Source organism: Larus michahellis, chromosome 1 (genome assembly GCF_964199755.1).
Source record: "Larus michahellis chromosome 1, bLarMic1.1, whole genome shotgun sequence".
In the NCBI taxonomy this organism is placed as follows: domain Eukaryota; kingdom Metazoa; phylum Chordata; class Aves; order Charadriiformes; family Laridae; genus Larus; species Larus michahellis.
Genome location: NC_133896.1, coordinates 133,026,627 through 133,045,328, shown reverse-complemented (window position 1 = coordinate 133,045,328; position 18,702 = coordinate 133,026,627). Strand labels below are relative to the sequence as shown.

Below are 18,702 nucleotides of genomic sequence, written 5' to 3'. Positions count from 1 at the left end.
TGGACAACTTTGAAGGTTTTAGCCGGCTTTAAGTAGTCTGTATTCTGACCGTGTTAATTAAAACGTGCACCTTTTTTTTTCCCCAAAAATGTTGGCTTTAAATCTTTCCAGTTCTGCTGCTCTTTCTCACTCAGTACATTGGAATGCAGAAAGGTGCTGCAATAAGCATGTACCTCTTTATTTTTAGCAGGTGCTAAGCGAGAAAAGTGTTAAAGAACAAAGGGAGTTGTTTTCCAAGCATTTAGAGGTTGAGAACAGATTCCGCTTGGTTTCTGCAGTTAATGACAGGGATGAACCATTTTGAATGCACCCAGCCCCTCCTTGCTTCAGCTGATCCTAATAATTATCAGAGCTGATGCTCATTCCTTTTGTTCATCATGAATTTAATTCAACTCCAGAACATATTCAGATCGAAATTCTATTTACCATTATTCTGTGCAAAGACTAATAAAATATAAAGCAAACAATAGACTCATTATGAAAGCAGAATGTTCAAAATACCAACCTAGCATTTTTATAACACATAAAATCCTGTAGGTTTAACAAATTCATGGCTGAAGAGTGTGTTGGAAGGTTTTTTTTTAATTAGAAATGAGTGATCTTCTTTTACAGTGCAATCATTTTTGTGTGGCTGAAAACAAGGGTCTAAATTAATCTCCCGTGTGCATTTGAGTAATAATAATCAGAATGTTATGTAGAGATTTGATTAAAACATTCTCTATAAATGGTCATTTAACATATTTATTGTAAATGGGTTTAGTGGGTTATTCAAAATCAGCCTTATGTGAAGACAGCAATGAGCAAAGCTTTATGTGTTTTAATTCAAAGTTAGTGCAAATCATGTCATGTACTTTATGTGATAGGTTGAAGTTATGAATTAGAAAGCCAACTTCAGCAACTTAACGAAAGAATGGATGCAAAAGTTAAAGGGAGAAAGCCTCCCAGCTCTATTTTGAACCTTGCTGCTGGTGACCTTCTGACATTTCTACCTTTGTGATATGCTAAATCGGGGTGCTCACAAAGGCCAGCTTCAATAATTGGAGATCATTCCCATCCATGGTCACTGGAGAGAGAGAAGCTCCTCTAGACAGTAATTCAGAGATGTAGTCAGAGTTGGGTGGTCAGAACTTATTTTAGAAGTCAGTCTCTGTGGGCTGTAGGAGGAGTAGAGTTTCCTCTGCTTAAAATTAGATCTGATGAATAACTTGTTCCTTTTGGGTGATACATTTACATGCTTGTCAGTCTGGACGAAGTCCTAATTCATGCACAGTATACCTTCTATAACATTCTTTCCTTCTTACTTGCTATCTTTTTCTGCTATTTATCAAAAAATCCCTTAGGACATGGCCGCTATTGCTGACTTTTCTTATTTTACTAATGCTTTTTATACAAGTACACCTTATTTTGCACTTCCTTTGCTATAATTTAGATCTTCCTCTCTACTTGATAATGTATGTTCAGAAGAGGAGAAGTGATCAGTCTCTTGTGGCTTTTTATGTGGATAATGTAAAAATAGAATATTAGTTATAAAATCCTAAGATATATTAGAAAGTTTTAGGTTTAGTATGTTACAGTAAATTTCAGTATTTAAAAACTTATTTTAATCATCCTTTTGCACTGTGTGTCATGCCCATTGATGCCTCTGCTTATATTATGTTAACAAATAGAAGAAAACATGTCTAACTTGTGATAGTTACTTGGGCAGATGCTACAAAACACTGTAATTGGTGGTGCAGTCATGACTTCTTTTGGAGTCCTGTACTCCCTCTTGAAATATGGTGTCGGTAAAAGTTAAGGGGTTATTTTAACATCTGGTAATCAGGAGAAGAAATCTTATTCTCTGACGAAAATGAAAAATTCCACTTAAATTAGATATTATGTAACAAGTTCAGTGTGTTGCTGTGTATACTGTTGTTTAAATTATGACATTTTTGCTTATTTCTATTTGCAGCATTGTTATTATAAACCTGATGACTTTTTAAATTTATGTTATACTTTTTTTTCAATTGTGGCTATGTGTGTAAGGTTAAAAACTTCCTTAAAAACCCAAACACCTCAAAACAAATGTGATTTTTACATCAGTTGAGAAAAATTTAGGGAAATGCCATTTCCTGGTGAGATGGGAGGTTGTTTGTGTGAGTCAGTTTCCCTTTCTTCATGAGTCATATCAGAATATTGAAATATAAACATTTTGAGTGGATGTTGTTACCATGGTGCTGCTTCCCATTGTTTCAGTTCAGTGTGGTGGAGTTAAGATGAGCTCCATTCTGCAAGGAGAAAGAAACTGTAGGCAAAAATGTTCATCACAAAACTGTTTTAGTGACTACTAAAGACATAAAAGACTTATAAACCCTTAGTTCAATAAGATCTTACAAAAATTAAATAAATCTGTTCTTAAGGCACCCAAGGTGCTTGTTAAGCAACCTTTTAAAATGTAGTTAAATGACATTCAATGTTAATGTTTCTTATTATTGCTATGGAATCAGAAGACTTCATTTTACTTTTACGTTCCCCTAGTGTATGTTAAATCCAACAATATTGTCCTAACCAAGCATTTATCATTTCCCTAGCTTTTCTTTGAAAGCTTTAAATAATTTATGTGTACAGTGGATCTTCCAGGGTGGTATTTTAATAAACTAGAGTATAAAATGTGTAAGTACAATAGCATATAGACCTTGTGTTGCCTCCAGCCTTAAAAAAAAGTGTACATATCCTTAAAAACAATATGTACACAATTACACTAGCTGAATATTTAGCTTTAAATTCGAGGGCAATTTTCCATTGCTTTCAGTATCTTTTAATTAGGTAAGTCAAATTCTTAACTCAGAGCTACTAAGTGAAACAATATTGGTAGTACATATGTTCATCAAGAAATTCCAGATAATACGTGTATCTGAAACCATTGCAATTGTTATTACAGGCAGAACATCTTTGTTTAAAGAAGAAGAAAGACATCTCACTTTTACTGCAGCATTACCTGCTTGGGTACAGCATTAAGAGAATAGTAGCCTCAAAATCATGTAGAAAGTATCTGAGATGTATCCCACTGTATCAAAAGTACACTTATCTTACAGTATTCATGTCTTGAGATAACCTTGGAAATATTGCCCTCTCCTCTTCACCACACCCAAGAGAAATAAGTGCTCAGGCTTTTTTTCATGTTGTTGCCTCACAGTATTGATTAACCATCTAAAACATCACAGTATATAAATGATGCAAAACAGTGCATCTCAAATGCAAGTCTTACTTACAAGTGTGAATCAAGAGTGAAATCTTGGTTTCTTTGAGGTCAGTGGTAATTTGCCCACTGACTTAACAGAGCCAATATTTAATCTTTTGACTTTTTTATTAAGAAAGATCAGAACTCCAGCTCATTTAGAAAAGTGAAATCAGATTTTAAAAAAATCCAACTCTGCAAATCACCTTGATGTTTTACTGGTTATTCTCTTATGCAATTTCTTTTAGTTAATTAATCAATTACTTTTAAAAACAAAATTTAAGAATACCTTCATTATGTTTTATTAACAAGAAAAAAGGCACAATAGCTGCATAGTGACCATCCAAACCAGAAAGAACAGTAGATGAAATATTTTTTACCACAGTAAAAGGGGGAAACCTGCCCATCTATTTCTACATGACTCTGAAATACAGGTTTTAATTTTGGATCTGGCTGAAACTATAGTTCTTCTTAATTTACTCACTTGGTGAATAGTTTAATCCTATTCTTACGGGAATCAGTATGGATAAAATACCTACTGGCTTACTGGAAAAAGTACAGGGATAAAATAAATCAGCCAAGAGAACAAATTTTCCATTCTAGGGTACTTTATCTGACAAAGTTTAAAACTGAAAGATATGTGAAAAGGAACAGGAATGAGTAAATCAAAATTATATCATAATTTAACTTCTGATGTTTTACTTATCTGTGTGAGAGCTTAATATAGGAAAACAATTTCACCAGCTTTTTTTTTTTTTCTGTGGGAAGTTGATAACACACGGTAATTGTTTGGATATGAGAAAGAAATTGGAACTAGCAATGACATTTTTAATTTCTTTAATACAGTTTTTCCTTTCACTTTGGAGTATTATATTCACATCCAGAACTGCATTAATTTAAAAATATGAGATATAACTTTATAGAAACAAGATTGAGGAGTGATATAAATCAGTGGATTTCCTCCATATTCTTTAAGTAAATTGGAGAGGGAGGAACCAGAATAGAAAGATGCCTGTGAGTTTTCTCCCTTTTTTAAATCATTCTGTCTCTCCTCACTGCATCCTTCCTATGTTAAACAAGACAATCATATTTCTCCAGACACAGTCCTTAATAAGACCTTTATGGAGTTAACGGTCCCACAGCATAATTCTACTCAAGCTGTGGGAGGTTTATTTATGGTGAGTGTCTGATCTGTTGTGTGTTTTTTCTCCAGAGGTAAGATTCCTCTCACCTAACTTTAATACTTCCACCCATCTGCATCTACCAAGAGCTAGTTGCTCTTCGTAGCAATTCCGTGGAATGACTTGTCTCCTCCTAATGCCAATGCACAAAATACCAGGTGAGTTGTGTTACACAAAGTCCCACTTCCATCTCTTGACTCTCAAAGGAACTTTAGGTGAGAAACTCAAAGGTGGATTTATAATATAGGTATCTAAATTACATAAATCCTACTTTAAGGTTTCACAGTTGGTATGTTTATAATCTTTGGAAATGGTAAGCGGGCTCTACATAATATTTTTGTTGTTATAAAACAAGCCTAAAAATTAATGACAGCTTTTTGAAGCAGACAAGAACAAATCTGTAGTAGAAATGTTATTTTTTTTTTCGACATAGATGTACAGCTGAAAAATATAAGTAAGCTTTCGGGTGCACAGGGCTGTCTTCAGATCTCATGGGCTTAATACACCAGCTGGTCTAATAAAATATATTGCTTCTACCTTGTTTTTTCTAAGCCATCCTGTCTACAACAACATTACTATTATTGTTTTTCATGGTATTTAAGTTTTCTTAGGATGGAATCACAGCATGTATTTCTTTAAGCTAGCTGCATTGTGCAAAATAAGTATAGGGGGTTTTATTAGAATATTATTGTTTTGATTCCTTTTGGCAGCTAGAATAAACTGTGCTTCGCATGCAACCCTTCTCCATTCTGTGCTTTCTTTGAAAGTGATGATTGTGGTTACAAAACAACTGAAAGCTTTCCTTTTATGTTTCACTATTCTGAATACAACTCAAACCAAACATAAAGAAAATTGAGCCCTCTCTGAAAGCAAAGGTTTTGATTTCAGAGCAGCAGTGAACAGAATAAGTGTTTTATTAGTAAGTAGGTGGGTTACGATGTTTCAGAGCAGACATGGTAAATTTATTTTAAACTACTACTTCCGTTCACTACTTACGTGTGTCTTCTAACAGGGCATTTTTAATGTCGTTGTCAATTGGCATTAATGCCTAGGTGTGTGAAGAACCTGGAGAGAGGTGTGATTTTCATTCTGCTGTCATATATCTCTGCCAGGAAACCTTGTCTCTTCCACACTCAGCATGGGAGGAAAGCATCACTTGCCATGAACTTCCTCCTACTTCCTCCACGGCTTTGTGCCTGGCGCTAGAGCCCAAGCATCAGCTGCCTTATAGCATCCCGTGCTGGACTTGTCCTAATATGACAGCCCCTCTGAATCTGACACAGTTTGTGATTTCAGTGACCAAAATGGGCATCTCTCACATTGCCAAGCCTGCCCTTTGAAAGCACTTTGGGTCTTGGTGTTGCTTCCGAGACGTGTTTCAGTAGCAGCACCAGTGGGGACCTCCGCAGGGGCCACCTTGCCTCACTACAAACACTGCTATGGTTGTTTCTGCCCTCCTGCAAACCACTCCTCTGGGAATCTGCCCCTGTGTGAAACTCAAACAGCGACAGTGGACAAGCCAAGGGTTAGTAGGAAGGCAGCGCAAAAATAATCCACTCCAGATGGAGACCTCAGGGACCACTGCTTCTGCCGGGCTGAAGTGAACACCCACGCACCCCTATCTGAGAAACAGAGGAGCCACAGTCTCTGGCTGAGCAGTCACCCCTCCATGCAGTGGTAGAGCATTGCTGAAATCGTATTTTGATTTTTCAGGTGTTTTGTTCCTTCAAAACAATTCCATTAGTTTTTTTGAATTTTTGAGCTAGCATTCAGAATTCAAGAAGTCACTCATGAATAACTTGGCAAAGGGCAAAAAATGCATTGTGATAAGCTAATTTAAATAGAAATAGGTTCATTCCTTTGTGTGGGTTGCATGTGCTTTAAAAAAAAAAATCTAGATTTTTATGAGCAAATTCAGTTTTCTGAGGAGCTACTCCGACACCTTCAGGAAAAAAGGAAAATAAGGCTAGGTGAACCGTTTGTCATTTTTGTACAGCTAGCGCTATCTAGACTTTTTGGTCACGTTTGAGGAATGACAGTTTCTTAGGATGAATGAGAGGACAGGAACAGAGATTAAGGAAGAAAAGACACTTGAAAAATATGGATAATGTGACATTTACTGGAAATTATGTGATCATAACAGGAAAAGCATTTATTTTTCTCTACTCTTGTGCACAAATAAGCTGTACACTTAATAAGAAGTAATCTTATACAGCTATTGTTCTGACAAAGGCAGGCTCAAAAGATTGAAGAAGAAAAATATTTGAAAGAGCTGTTCTGGCTTCTGAAAAGTCAAGGACATTTCAAAATATTTTTGCATGTCCTCTGTAATGCCTTATTTTAATGTATTATAAATGCTAGTTGACAGATTACATCTCATATTTTCAAAAGGTAATTTCTGTACTGTTCTGCTCTACGTGTCTTCTTGTCTATGTGGTTCATGAACATCCTCATGATCTGTCATAATAGATTTGATATGCACATAAAGCTGAGGGTACAGCAATTTATAAACTCCACTCAGGAAGCTAAACAGGTATATATGCCTGCTATGAGGTGGACTGAAAACATAAAGCACTGAAAATGTCTCACTTTATGCTGTAGTTTATCTAAGTTGGAAGAAAATATTATCTTTAAATACAAGTTCAGGGTCCTGTTATTACTTAATAATTCCATAAGAAACTTGATAATTTCTTTTAGTCATCAGTGTTACTTGTTTTCTTTATGACATATCTTTTTAAAACAACAATTCTGAAAAATGTTACTTAATTCAGCAATGATAATATAAACCCAGACAATATAAATGATGCTCTGAGGTCTTCCAGGCCAAATTAGACGACTTTCATGACTTGAAAATTTTATTTCCGTTTTTGAATGTATGGCAAAGTAACTCTTCTAAAAAAACATGCCAGCTGACCTAGTTTCCTTATTAAACTGAGTGCTTCGTAGTATCAAAGGACAGAAAACTTGCATTAACTTGATTAAAAATACTATACTGAGTCAATAGGAAAATGATGAATCTACTCTTGGGATTTTTAAAAGGATTTTGTGAGCAGAAAGGAGACTTTTTTAATAAGTAAATTGTTACAGAATGAATAGCTACCTGTGTAGAAAGTCCTTATAGTTCCTATTCATGTACATTATGGAAGAGCAAATGAAATGAGTAGAGTGCAAACTGCAATTCTGACTCAAGAAGTGCATTGGAGGAGGTCTTAGTTCTTGTTTATGTCAGTTGATAGCATCAAGTTAAATTAACTGAAATACTGTTAAATTTTTGGATTGTTTCTTCACCATGCATAGCAAAAGGGTATTTATTTTGTTAGAGGCCTTTTAGCATTATCAGCATGTTAGGATAGAAAAAAGTTGTTTTCTGAAATTTCAGGCATTAAAAGAGAAGCTAGGCCAGTGCTGGAATAGGTCTGTCATAGAATAAAAATACTAAGGTGGGTGAGCACTGACACTATATGCATTTTCTTGCTTTATTGTATTCTGTAGTCTTGTAGTCTATTTCAAAATCTTGTAGGATTTTGAAATAAAAAATAAAGTCATTCGCACTGCAGGGGGGGGCTGTTGTGTTAAAAGGTTTGAAAGAGGTTGAAAAGTGCATTCTTCTACAACTAAGAGACATTTGATGATTTTTTACTTATTCAAATATAAAGCATAGTCACATGACTTTCAAAATCACATGACTTTCAGAATTAGTTTTACCAGTTGTAATTTTAATTAAAAATATTTAAGTGTTCAGAATTAAACACATGCACATACCCATTGACTCAATCTGGATGGAGTTTATTGATTACCAGTCAACAGAAAACATTCCCGGTTCAAACAAGTCCTCTTTTCTTTCTCCAAAATCTTTGTAAACTTTTTTTACCTGGGAGAAGAGGAGAGGAGAGGAGAGGAGAGGAGAGGAGAGGAGAGGAGAGGACAGGACAGGACAGGACAGGACAGGACAGGACAGGACAGGACAATAAGTTGCTTGTGTGTGTTTGTTTATATTTTTAACAGTATTTAGCTGTATTTAACCTTTACCAAATTTTGAGTAAAATGTCTTTGAAGAAATATATGGGACTTTCTGTCCTGGAAGGAAAAGACACTTTTAACAGGAGAAAGATCCTTTAAAAATCTTGCTTAAAATATATTATTAGAAAGCTCTTCTATGAGATAAGAACCATATTTTCATGCCTACAGTGATGCACAAACTCCTTTTCCTGAATAAGACGACAGTTTTGCTGTTGGCAGGGGAAAGTGTTGCTGTGAATTCAAAGCAAGACAGTAATACAAGAATGGATAAACAGAGTATTTGTTTGAGACAAACATATCTTTCGTTCTACCATGGAAAAGGAGCTCGGGAGAGTTTAACAATACATCATGAAAGGTTTAGTGGTTATGGGAGAAAATGAATATGCAAAGATGGAAGGAGTAAGAAGCTTCCACTGGTAGGGATGAGAAAAATACACATAGAGAAGACTTTTTTTCCGAAGGAGGCCTACTGTAAATGTGTTTATGATTTTCCCTACTGTGGAAATCTTTACCATTTTTCACAAGACAGTATTGACACCGAAGACCGTGGTGAACTAGCCAGAAGTTGGGAATACATTTAAGTGAATACAGTTGTATCTGCCATCGTGAATGGCTGCTGTAATCACAGCTTCTAAAACCCATTGTAGTTTTCAACAGTCCATGGTACAATGGAACTCTCCAGAAGTACAATAGTCGTCCACATTCCATTAAAGAAAACAATACAAGTGGAATGCATATGCTTAGATTTCTTTTAACTCTGTACAACTGATTTATAAAAGAAAGAGCAGAGAGAAAAACAAGAGGGCAAACTGCTGTGAAAAGTAATTAAAGATATGAATACTTGGGAAGAGTAAATTACTGCTACAGCTACAGTGAAGACTATTTGGCATTCTTTAAACTATTAAATGGATTTTGGTTTTGAAGGTTGTATATTGAGATACTGTTGTGATTATCAGAGATATCACACTGAGTTTTGATTCCAATTTCTGTTTAAAAAAAAAAAAAAAAGGTTATGTTAGGCTTTTAATTTCTTGTTTTAGTACCAACAGGCTCTATGACAAGTATTTTACAAGATTTTATCAGTTGAATTATGGCTATTTATATTCTGGGAGCAGTTCAAAGGGGATGGATATTTAGTCAAGTTTCTTTGTTATGTATTTCTGCATTCAGCTGGTGAAGAATGTACTCTACCTGAATCTCACTGAAATGATGCTTCCATGTAATTTTACTGCCCAAGGTTTGTATAGATTGATCCAGTGAAAGCATCAGCTAAAAGCAGGGCTAGGATCATTTACTTATTTAATAAATAATGATTTTTCCCTCCCAAAGGGTAGTTTTCACAATCATTTTAGAATTTATGTGAAATCCATTGGAGTTTTGCCTTTACCTGTCAGCTTTGCCTTTACCTGTCATCATGAAATATTTCAACTGCATTATGCAGCATTTTCCTGTTTGAAAAGCTTTATAATTGTTGTCCTCAATCAAAGTAACATAAGAAGTAAGAAGCTCCAAATGGCCTTTGAAACTGTTACTATGTAACGTACTGCATGATTTTGGTTTACTTGCTTAGTTGCTTTTAATCTAGAAATGGCATTATGGCAAAACATACACCACTGTCAAATATATGAACCTATTTTTCTCCCTCCCTAAGGTTTTGTTGGCTACCTATACAGACATTTGAGAAATACCAGTGCATCTTACACACAAATGTTGAATAAAATAGAAATGTAAATACATAAAGAATATCAGAGCAGGTTTTTAAAAGATGAAATTAATGTTTAATGTGGCTTTATTATACAAATAACCTGTCACAGCCTGTAAGCCATCCTCCATCCTCCCCCTGCTACACTGAAAAAAGAGCCCAACACTTTAGCTAGGCAAAATGAGAAATATTTTTTACTTTGTCTGATAAAAGTAAGGTGGTATTTTTGCGTCCACATATCACATTGTTTTAAAATAACCTTGCCTGGCCTTTGGAATTTCAGTCCACATGTCTGGTACTCCACTCAGGCATTGTTATAGGGGTTAGATTGCAAGATGCAAAAATTGTAAATGTGAGTCCGAAGCAGCTCGACGACTAACAAGCACTTAGAATTCTTCTAATCTTTTTTTCACGTTTCATCTGTAAGAAAGTGAATGCTTACATTATAAATCAGGCTTTTAAACATCCCTTGCTAATACCTTGTTTTCTTTCTAGGAGATTTATTTCTGCCTAACACAGCAGGAAAAATTAGGTAAAATTATTTAATGTCATTTTTTTCAGAATCATGAGTCAAGTCTTAATGGTCAATAAAACATGAATGCAGAAGTAAATGGAAAAAATTATAATCAAGATCTTAAACTGTGTGGAAGTGAGGAAATTTGGGAGGAGGTCATATGTTAAAGAAGGCAGATACTGCAGCAAATGAGGCTCAAAAAATTTTAGTAATACTACTGGTGATTAATTATTAGGATGTGCTGCTTGAAAGATCACACTGTTCACAAAGTCTTTGTTCTGAGTGACAGAATTCTGTTACTTGTACAGTGGTTCCATCAAATGATGACTTTTGTGACACTGCTAAAGTCGGTGAAGTGTCACCCCTGTCTGGCAATTATTGTTGAAAAACAGTGGTTTTTTACCAACGAAACAAATAAATAACATGTTCTAAGCAGCTGGTATAATACTGCATTACAAGAGCAGTAATAGGCAGGAGCTTTCTGGATGTGTCTAGACAGTTCCAGGTTTGGAGATCTTTCAAAAAATTTTCTTTAAGTTCACTGCTGATGAATCCAGACTCAAAACTCAAAATCTCTCTTAATGTCTCAGTCATCTGTAGCAGATTCATAAGGAGAGAGAGCAAAGGATGCTACATTTCTGTTTATAAATAAACAGGCTTGTCTCATTGTGATTCTTGTATGACTAATGTCTACATCACAGAAAACACCATTACAGTCAGCAATAATTGGCACCCTCATTGGTAATCTCAGCAGAGAAGATGAAACTTGAATAGATTTGGGGGCTATGCTACCAGCCTCTCTACGAGGCAGACTCCCAAATGTACATTAGCCATGGAGGAATGGAGAAACCTTCTCTTATGCTCTGGTTTGTAGATAAATAAAATAATTTGGTTGGCAATATCGTGATCATTCACTACATAGGACGAATAACTTCATTTACAATTAAATGGGCTGTGTCCTGTTTCTAAACTTTTTCAATAGTTTGCCTGTGGCTGTTACAGAAATTGAAAAAATAACTCTCAAATGTCAAATCGAGATGTTTATTAAAGTGTTGCCTAGGTTCAAATTATCTTTTTTCACAGAGAAAGGAAGAAAATAGTTGTGGTATTCCCTTATGTCACTAGGCGATCCTTCAGCCCAGCTGTACTTTGCAGCCACATAGTTCAGCAGCTGACCGTAGGAATTAGTTTGTGCACTGACTCTTGACAATGACCTGAAGAGCTGATCGGTCTTTGCTATTTGCATTTGAAACTCATCATTGCTGTAATCAGAATTCTGAAGTTCACTTGGTATACTCTGGAGGCTCTGTGAGGTGTTGTTTCACAAAATAATTTTGCAGGTTTAAAATTAAGTTGGAGACAGTTATGAGATCAGTGTGGGTATATATATATTTTTCATGGTATTAAACGGGTTTAATTGTTAGTCCTTTTACACAGTTTTTAGATAATTGTTTTCAAATAGCAATTTATAGGGTGAAACTCAGTATTAGTATTCAGAAAGGCAACATTACTTCAAAACAAACAAAGAAGCCAAGAAAACCCCACCAACTAACAGAATAACTGTTATTGATAGCCAGTCCTGCCTATCCCAAAATGTGAAGGGAAGGTAGAACATTTGTACTCTGCTGTCAGTGTTCTGCCCAAATTTAAAGTCTTTGCCTTAAAGTTCACGGCTGCATTACACTTCTACTGCTCCTATCTCATCAACACTACTGCAAGATGAAACACTGAACTTTGCTGTGAGAGCTGAGACAGGCATCGAAATTTTCCAGAAAGGTCAGCTGAAATATTCCCGTGCCGCTGCAGTCTCTCTCCCTGCTGGATCTCAGGCTGCCCACAGCCCCGCTCCTCTGAGGCGAGCTCTGCAAATTGCTTCCCGGCAGCACCTACTTGGTAATTGTTTCTCTGTCTAAAGATGCCAGTGCTTCTAGACAAGCAACATGTCAAACTGTACAATACACAGTTGCCTGCAGCTGTCAAACCTTTTGCAGTTGATGCAACAGGTAAACCTCAAGGAGTGGTGTTGGCAGGAAAGAGACACTCATTTCTAGCTAATCTAGATTTTTCTAGCCAGCTGCAGGCTTTCATGGACTCAGGTTGGATGCGACAGTGCTAGGACTGACCACTAGCTTTGTACTCAGTAAAATGCAGAAAATTTTCTCTGAAGCATCTTTCAATTGCTTTATTACAAATAGAGACATGCAACGCTTCTTTGTGTGCTTGTCTTTCCAGTCACAAATTCTTCTGATCGGATTCTGAGGGAAAGAAAATTCTCCAGATACTTACTTCAGATTCTGTAAGTCCAGCTAGGTTCATAACTTTATTATGTTCCAAACAGGATGTGGGCATCAAAGTAATGTAGCATTCACCCTGAATGATTTATAGAAAGACCTTTTATTTTTAAAAGTTGAACCAACTAGTTAAAAAAATAAAGGATCTTTAATTAATACTACTCTTAGTTTCAGAACTGCGGGCATAGAAAAGGAGAGATAAGAAATATGAAGAGCTACAGGACAGTTAGTTACAAATTTATTTACTCAGCAGGCATTGCCTGGATGCTACAGTTCCTTTCTGGCTCATCATCCTTCATGGAAAACCCTTAGCCCCTCGCTGACCCTCAGACCATTTCTAGGACTACACTCCCTTCCTCTCACACAGCAATGAAAAGGCTGGCCAAATGCAACTGTCATTGTGCTTCCCCAGGAGGTCAAGGCTTAGCATTAAAAAAAATACCTCTCTCCCTGCCGCTAGTGCTGCTTTGGGGCAAGCAAAAGATGACCCTTGGATCAGGAACAAGATGTCTGTAAACTCTGACTTTTCTTCAGGTAATACTTTCCTCTCTGACTCTTGCTTATCAACGAACTAGATACCTTATAAAGTGAAAAACAGGCACAAGATTCATAGATCCACGTATGCATTCAAAGACACGCACTCGTATACAAGACAGCAAGAATAAATAATACAGTTGTTTGAATCTGTACTTCCTATGAACCCAATTTTTTCCCCTAGTTTTGACCCAAACTGAAAAGACTACATCTTTCCTGGTCATCTCTGGTGCTAGTCATGTTAATTTGGGCTCTTAGCAAACATTTTTTAATTGTCAATCATTCTCACATTTAATATAATAACTCTAAATACCCAGTTGGTTCTAGTCCTTCCCTTCACTACGGCACTGCTGGTTTGTTTAGAATAACCTACCAGCAAAATAAAAATTTAAAAAAAATAAAATTGGTTCACTGTATTCTCTTATGATTTTGTTTAAATAAATTTTCATGGAATTGGTTTAGAACTGTCTTCACATAAAAGAGCAGAACATAATCAAAGGGGAGTAGCATTATCCATTACATTGAAAAAGGGATTGATCTTTTAAAATTTGCTTTACAATAAATAACTAAATAAATAAGCTTTATAAACATAGAAGGAAGTTATTTAAAAAAATAAACCTTGGAAAGCGGTGATGCAGCAAAGTAGAATGTCAGTCCTATCTTTTCAAAACAGTGCATCTTTTTTCTGTCTGCAATATTTTCCAGTTCCTCACAAAAACCAACCAACTAACCAACCAAAAAAAAATCCAAAAATAGAGTGAAATGGGAAAAATGGCATGATGTTAGGCTAAATACATTTTCTTCACCATTTTCTTCTATTCCTTAAAGAAAGTACATTTTTCTTTCTGGTCTCTACACAAAAATTGTAGTAAAATGTAATTAACTGAAAATATGAAGCAGAACTCCTTGAACTTCTTGAAAGTAGAAGGGCTATTTCCTCTGTATTTGGTATTTAAAACAAGTCTCAGATTGGCAAAATACTTTTCTAATATGATAGGCTGCAGCTAACTAGAGATACTAAACTGCTGCTAAAATTGTTATTTCTAAAAATAACCATCACAACTGAAATTCCAAGGAAGTTTGTTGGTTTGTGATTCTTTTTTCATTTGTTGTTCTTTTGTTTTGGGTTTTGTGTTTTTTTTAATATATAAATCATTTTGAATTTGGACTATTATTTTTGTTAGGAGACTATACAGTAAGTTTTCCAAGCAGTTTCTTTCTCATTGCTTTGTTTGAGGTATAGATGTTAAAGTAGTAATGATAGTGGTCTACAGAGAGGGGGGAAAAAAGGAGCATGAGTTTGTGTATTATCTTACCTGTATTCTCAAAGAAGAGAAATTTATGCTGCCAAAAATAGGGTGGCATTAAAGGTCCCTTTGACAACAGCTTTCTCCCTGTTACTGTTTCGCAGTGTCTGAGAAATGATAGTTCTTTCCTCATAGTGAGAGATGGAAGCCAGTAGGGCATTTCCTCTCTGAAAAGTTACTGCTCCTCAGATGAGTATATGTTAGTATCAACAGCATATTTTATGGAGGAATTTATGGAGTCAATTTTAGACAGTAGGGCCATGGTTTGACAAGCCAAATCTCACTGGCATAACTGATTGGTGGCTGCTTCCTTATAAGCACTGAACTTACTACCTTGTATGTATCATAATTATGTTTCAAACTGTAAGATCTCTAGCTGGGCCCTAATTGTGATTTTTTATAAGGTTTAGCTATAAGAAGGGAAAAAAACCACCTCATAATTGCCTGTTTATACTGATATCCGTGCTACAATTACCAGCATCCTTCATGAGGTGTTTAAGTTCATCAGAAACTCTGTACTCTGTTAAACTTCCATTAGAAAAAAAATATTTTTGTGCAAAAGAACCTTTAAAGGTTTGTATTGATGTGATACTGTTTTATTTGTTAGTTGGCCCTGGAATTGACTGATATTTGCATCTATCAGTTACTTCCAGCATAGTTTGATCCTCACTGGGGAGATAAATCTATGATCCAACTGAGTAGAAGCCCCTGTTATCACAAAGTCTGCTGCCAATAGCTGGCATGAATTTGAGCTGTTACTGATTTTTAGTTTTTTAGTTCAACCAGAAGATGTGTAACACATAGAGATATATTAGTAATTTTAGTACAGATCATAAAGTATGAAAGGGCTCTTAGATAACTTTGTTAAGGAAGAAAAAGCATTAACGATCTTTATGTGAGCTTTTGTAAAACTGCAACCACTTGTTTGAATAGATGTGCAGTATAACTTTTAATGGTGCATAATATTTGTATTTACTATATGCATTGTATATTCATCTTTTTTACTTTCCTTATTTTCCCTGTTGCCATCCACTTTATTCTTTCAGTTAAATCAGAACCAAAGTGTAAATTTAGACTTATTGTAATAACAATATGGATGTGTTCTGCTTGTGAATTGGTAGTAGTGTATAAAGTAGTGAAAAAGAGAAATACAAGGAAGCTAGCCTGCCTTTTACTTTTAAATAAATAATTTATAGGGAAAAAATTGATATATTTTAATACTGACCATCTGTATTAAATTAGTAGCTTCTGGACCAGCAGGTATGACATGACTTAGAGAGACAATATATTCTAATACAAAAGCAAATATATATTTAATGCTAAGATACTAATTCATAGCAATGCCAGAAACTTATTTATTCAAGTTTTGGTTTTATTTTTATAAAGTCTTCCTGGTTTATTTATCGCTCTAACATAATAGTGTTTCAAGGGATGTAACTGATTTTTTAAATTTTCATGTGCACCTCTTTCACTTTCTAATTAGACAGAAGTCCTGATCGGTGTATTTTTAGCATGGTTAAGAATCTTTGAATAACTCTGAACATTTTGATTACAAAAAAAAAAAAAAAGGATATCTTGTATTTCAGTGGTAACTAAATAATATGTGATTTCATATTAAAACTGGCAGTATTGACCAGAGATACTGCCCATAGAGCTATAGATAAATAGTATGTATGAGTGGTATTGGATTAAATGTATGTAAAATGAGATGAATAATCGTCTTTCCTTCGTGTTCTCACTTAACCTTCTCCCTGAATACCAAAATATATTCAATATGCAGAGTTGCAACATTCTAAGTTCCCAATAGATAACAAACTTAGTGAACAAAACATAGATTTGTAGTCTAAGGCATGAATTTTTCATTGAAGTAATAAGAAAACAGTTACAGTGTGTGTTTAAGCTTTGTCTAAGACAAATGAAGTAGCTACTGAATTCTGCATTGAAGGCAAATGCTGAGAAATTTAAATAGGGCACATATTCCTAAAGAATTTGTTTATGCTTGGTTGCATATATCATTTAATATTTAAAACTCCTTTTATCATGTACTGTAGCTCATGGAAGTAGGCTTTCTTCTCATTTTTAGTCTTGGGAAAAGGTTTTTCTGTTAGAGGATTCTGGGATTTAATTACAGAACTCTTCAGAAGCTTTTCTTAAAGATATTAATTCTGCTCTGAATCAACCCATATCTTCACATGTGGAGTATAGTAGTTGTATAAGGAGAAATGAAAGAACAGAGTAAGTATGACCAGGATATTCCCTGAGAATATCTTCCAGTTTCCTCTTACTTGAAGTTCAGGGAATTCTTTCACTGCTCACTGTACCTAATAGTCTTTCCAATCTGTTTCACTTAGTTGTCCAGTCCTATGTACCCTTTAAGCCTCCACAATATCTTGCAGGAAGGAATCCCACTATTTTAATGAAGCATCTTGTGAAAAATGATATTTTTGTTTGTTTTGAAACTTTGTTCTGTTAGTTTTGGTTGATGCTCTTCAGTTCTTCTATAAGAAAACCTAGTGAATGTTCTTTCCCAGCTGTTCTGGCCATTCATGATTTTATTGTAGCCCTCTCTAATATCTGCCTTCAGCCATCTCTTCTCTGAGTGAAAAATCTCAGATTATTTACTCATTCCTCATATGAACATTGCTTCTTATGTTGAAGAGAATGTTAGAATATAAGAATATATGTTTGTAAAACAATATTCAGGTATAAAAATTTGAAAATGAATATTTGAGGAAGGTATTATACAAGATCAAACATGTTACTTGAGATTTGCCATTTCTTCCATTACCTGTGCCTTCTTTTTCTTTTTAATTTTCTATATTACCTTAATCTTTCAGTGATCAAATTAATACTTTAAGTTATTTCTGAACTGTTTCTTAATATATTTTTTCACGTTTTGTGTAGCTGAGGATTTTTTGATGGTGAAAATAATTCATGTGGAAAAACCTAAAACTTTTTTCTTCTCATCATGAGAGATTCCAATATCATCTTTAGGATAGAATAAGATAATAATATAGTATGTATATATGGTCCTAAGTGCCTATTCTGTCTAGCTGAATATCTTGACAGGTCAGTTTTAGTTCTTAAAGTTTAAGACACTTGTTGAAGGCATGCTAGTTGTAAAACTGATATTTATGATCAGTACAAGCCATTCTGAGGAAATTTGTCAATAGTTATCGACAGCGAATGATTGTATTCTAATTTACATTGCTGAAAATCAAGAACAAAGTTGATTTTGTAGTTGTAACAGAGGCTTCAAAGAGATGCATCTGACGTTATAGAATATTCTGGTTCTCAGATCTAAAAGTGTGTGATTTCAAATGTCTTCAACTAAATGTTAGTGCACAGCATGCTGAAACCAATTAAAATACTTTATAATTCTGTGAGTTATAAACTATCTCTCAAGAAGTCTGTACCCTGGGTTTTTGAATGTGCTCAAGAAGGAAGTGAAGGCAGTATTTGTTTGTCAGGCTTGGATTTTTTTAATCTGTCAGCATTTATGCCCAGGTTTACTTAAAATTTTCATTATTTTTAGAGCCAAGAAGTTAAAGCATACAGATAAGATAGTGATCAATTTAAAATACCAGTAATATGTCAGTCACCTAGATATGCTCCCAAAGGCTGAAGTTATCTTGAAGACTTTCAGGAGAAATAAACTCCACAAAAGTACAGACAAACACACATAATGTGTATGGTGGTAGTCAACGTGTAGTTTTGTCTCACCTTTTTCTAGCCACTAGGCTAGAAAAACACTAGGTACTTAGTCTGAGGCAGTCATCTAGCTTCTTGCCATAGACAGTGGAGAGCAACAAAGGATCATGGGGAATATCTTGTGATTGATTCCCACTTAGAGGCATCCATTTCTCTCTTACCTCAGATAGGGGAGACTGTATACACTTTACATGGCTGCAGTTAGTGCAATTATATCCATTCGGG

At 35.0% G+C, this 18,702-nt stretch overlaps 1 protein-coding gene across 1 annotated transcript in view; it reads left to right on the top strand.

Moving 5' to 3' along the window:
• Window positions 1-18,702, top strand: part of IL1RAPL1 (interleukin 1 receptor accessory protein like 1) — a 769,335-nt gene that overhangs the window by 485,003 nt on the left and 265,630 nt on the right. The gene's annotated exons all lie outside the window — the stretch shown is intronic.